Below are 4,034 nucleotides of genomic sequence, written 5' to 3' on the forward strand. Positions count from 1 at the left end.
GGAGAAGGCTTCTGTTTGGATCGGTTGGAGTTTTTTTTTTTTTTCTTACTTCTGTCCCACGTCCCCGTCCCCGTCCCCGTCCCCGTCCCCGTCCCCCTCCGGTCATTTAGTTTTCCACCCGCGGCGGGGGCGGGCAGGAGTGCAGCAGGGCGAGTGGGTGGCTGACTGAGAAAGGAAGGCGGGAGCGGGGCCACGGGTGCGGCAGGAGAGGGACTCAGCAGCTGGGAGTTAGAGACGGCGCGGCACCGGGGCCTCCCCCCTCCCGCCCGGGCACGGAGCCGGCAGGGACGCCGCAGGGTCCTAAATTCTCCCGCCTTCCATCCCCGGGGCGGTAAACCTGGTGGCGGAAGGGGGGAGCGGGGGCAGTCAGGCTCGGCGCGAACTGCGAGGCAAGGGGGGGGGGGGGGGGCGGCGTGTGTGTGTGGTGTGTGTCTGCGTAGCGGCGGGCCCGGGGAAGGGTGCGGGGGGGGGGTGGGGGGGTGGGGGGGGGGGGTGTCAGCCCGGGGGCCTGTTTCGAAGGGGGGGTGTGTGCGCGTGGTGGGGGTGGTGGTGGCGGTGGTGGTGGTGGTGTGCGCGCGTGCGCTCTTTGAGCCCACGACTGTGAGCGGGGCAGCGGGTGGAGGGTGTCTAAGGGCGGGTGAGCGGCTGCAGCGGCGGGCGGTGGGCGTTCGGGCCGGGGGCCTGTTTTGGCGGGGCGCGGGCGCGCACGCAGATGGAAATGAGAAAGATTTGCAACGGTGTCGCTAACGCCGCTTTCTCTGTTACAGCCCGGGTGGTCGGCCGCTTCGCCGTCCGGCCTGCGCTCCGTGCCTGCCTACGGGCGATGGGCTCGGCTCCCGGTCGGACCCGTCCCTGGGAAAGCAGCAGCGGAGGTAGCCCAGTGATGAGGCCGCCGCCGCCGCCGCCGCCGCCGCCGCCGCCGCCCCCTCCTCCTCCGAGCCGGGAGGGACCCGATCAGGTACCGGTCACGACCGAGGGTCGGGGAACGCGCGAGGGCCGCGCGACCCCTCGTCCGCCCGTCACGGCAGAGCCGGACGACCGGGACGAACCGGCTTTTGCTCGAAGGTCGGTGGATCGAGAAGAGGCCCAGCCCGGGAGAGACAGGGTGCAGGGCCGCCGCCCGCCAGGCTCTACAGCCGCCTGCCCTCCTTCGGCGGGCCGGCCGGGCTCGCCACGGCGGACGGGACGGGACGGGACGGGACGGGGACCGCCGCCACCTCTGCCCGGTCCGCGGGCCCTGACGGCGAGACCAAGAATTAAAAAAAGGCGGGGGGGGGGGGGGGGGGGGGGCCTGGGGAGGAAAGGCCGAGAAAATAAATAGATAAGGAAATGATAAGGAAAAAGGCACGGGGTGCGGGCGTTGCGCTTCCTAACGCAGAACTCATCAGGGACAGGGGCGGGTGGGTGGTCTGCAGGGAGGCCGGCCGGCGGGGGCAGGGCCGGCTTAGGACAGCGATTCAGCTGTCGCTCCCCGCGAATTGTTGATAGAACCTGACGAGCGCCGGCCCTCCGGTTGAGGAACTTCCGGTAAGGAAGGATGAACGAACCTCCGGTAACTGAGGCGTGGATTAATAGTTTTTCGACAGGGCGACACGGGCCGACTTCTGCCGCAGTGAATTAACATCCGCCGGGTCGAGCTCACGTGCGTAGCAAGCAAACAAGTCGGTCGAGAGACGAGCGCCAGGTGAGGAACGGCAGCCGGCCTAGGGAAGGCGTGCGCGCGTCATCCTCGGTAATGACTGAACGAGTAAGCATCGCTCGACAGCAAAGGGCGACAACGAGGTGAGTGAGACTGACGCGGCGTAAAAGTCTAATAAGCAATTCGGGCGCGATAACGCAGGGGCCGGAGCACGCTAACGTTGACCAAGAGCGTCGCAAGGTCCTAAAGGAGTGCCGCAATCGAACCTTCGGAGTCGGCGATTCGTACGACTTGCTACGACTCGTCGAGTCGCATTCCATCCGCGACGATCCGCTGGTAGGTACGGACGGACGGACGTAGGTACGTATCCGTTCCCTGGCGATTAACGCAGGCATGCAGGCCTTGCGCGCGTGAAGGAATGAGTTTTGTTAGCTGTTTAATGAACTGCCAGAAAGGCTATTGCCGCATCGCGTTAAATCGGTCGGTAGGGAACGATCCGTACACGTTACGATCCAGCGTTGCTCCTCAACTGTTAGCAACTTCGATCGATGACGATTCATCGCGTATCGATTACTCTGTATTCGTTTAGGAGCGAATCCCACGCCGACGGTAGGACGCGGTACCCCGACGGCCACCGACTCGTACGGTACAGAGACGAGAGCGCAGCGTCGGCGCCGCCTCTTCCCGAAGAAGTCATTCCTTACCGATAGAGTACGCCGACTGCGGGTAACGATGGGCTCTCACGTTTTTGACGCGTGCCCGCCCGCGAGCGAGCGAGCGAGCGAGCGTGCTAAAGGACGAGATGTCGGACATGAGAAGTTTTCAAGAAGTGGAATCACGGAGCGGTCTTAGCAAACGAATCGGGACCAACCAGCCCGGAGCGCGGCCAGGCAGCGCAGGCCGACCCCTCGGCGTGGCCAGCTTTGCCCGGAGGCACAGGTAAGGAGGCCAGGCCTAGCCCGGAGGACCAGCTAGGGACACCGGGTCTACCCGGGAGCGCCAGTAGGGATACCAGGCTGGCCCCCAGAGGGTCAGGTAGGGTGGCCAGGCCTACCCCGGAGCGCCTGTAGGGACAGCAGGCGTACCCCGGAGCACCGGTAGGGGTACCGCTGCAACCCCGGAGGATCAGGTAGGGACGCCATCCACCCTGGAGCATCGGGTAGGGATACCGGGCCTACCCCGGGGGGGGGTTCAGGTAGGGAGGGCGGGTCTAACCCCGCGCGCCTGTAGGGACAGCAGGCGTACCCCGGAGCACCGGTAGGGGTACCAAGCCTACACCCGGAGTACCGGGTGGGGGGAACGGTCCTAACCCGGAGTACCGGGTGGGGGTAACAAGCCTACCCCGGAGTACGGGCTGGGGGTACCGGTCCTACCCCGGAGTACCGGGTGGGGGGTACCTGTACCACCCCGGACACTCGGAAAAGGGACGCCAGACCAAGCCCGGAGCATCAGGTAGGGAGGTGGGGCCTTTCCCATCGAGTCAGGCAGGGAGGCCGGGTCTACCCGGCCCGCCCGGGCAGGGAGGCCGGCTCTACCCCCTCCGCCCACGCGAGCCGAGAGGCCAGGTCTGCCCGGCCCGCCCGGGCAGCGAGGCCAGGTCTAACCCTCCGCCCCACGCGGGCTGAGAGGCCAGGTCGGCCCGGCCCTGCCGGGCAGGGAGGCCAGGTCTACCCGGCCCTGCCGGGCTGGGAGGCCAGGTCTACCCGGCCCTGCCGGGCAGGGAGGCCAGGTCTACCCGGCCCTGCCGGGCTGGGAGGCCAGGTCTACCCGGCCCTGCTGGGCTGGGAGGCCAGGTCTACCCGGCCCTGCCGGGCAGGGAGGCCAGGTCTACCCGGCCCTGCCGGGCTGGGAGGCCAGGTCTACCAGGCCCTGCCGGGCAGGGAGGCCAGGTCTACCCGGCCCTGCCGGGCTGGGAGGCCAGGTCTACCCGGCCCTGCCGGGCAGGGAGGCCAGGTCTACCCGCCCCTGCCGTGCTGGGAGGCCAGGTCTACCCGGCCCTGCCGGGCTGGGAGGCCAGGTCTACCCGGCCCTGCCGGGCTGGGAGGCCAGGTCTACCCGGCCCTGCCGGGCAGGGAGGCCAGGTCTACCCGGCCCTGCCGGGCTGGGAGGCCAGGTCTACCCGGCCCTGCCGGGCAGGGAGGCCAGGTCTACCCGGCCCTGCCGGGCTGGGAGGCCAGGTCTACCCGGCCCTGCCGGGCTGGGAGGCCAGGTCTACCCGGCCCTGCCGGGCTGGGAGGCCAGGTCTACCCGGCCCTGCCGGGCAGGGAGGCCAGGTCTACCCGGCCCTGCCGGGCTGGGAGGCCAGGTCTACCCGGCCCTGCCGGGCTGGGAGGCCAGGTCTACCCGGCCCTGCCGGGCAGGGAGGCCAGGTCTACCCGGCCCTGCCGGGCTGGGA

This window comes from Accipiter gentilis, chromosome 35 (assembly GCF_929443795.1).
Source record: "Accipiter gentilis chromosome 35, bAccGen1.1, whole genome shotgun sequence".
Classification (NCBI taxonomy): Eukaryota; Metazoa; Chordata; class Aves; order Accipitriformes; family Accipitridae; genus Astur; species Astur gentilis.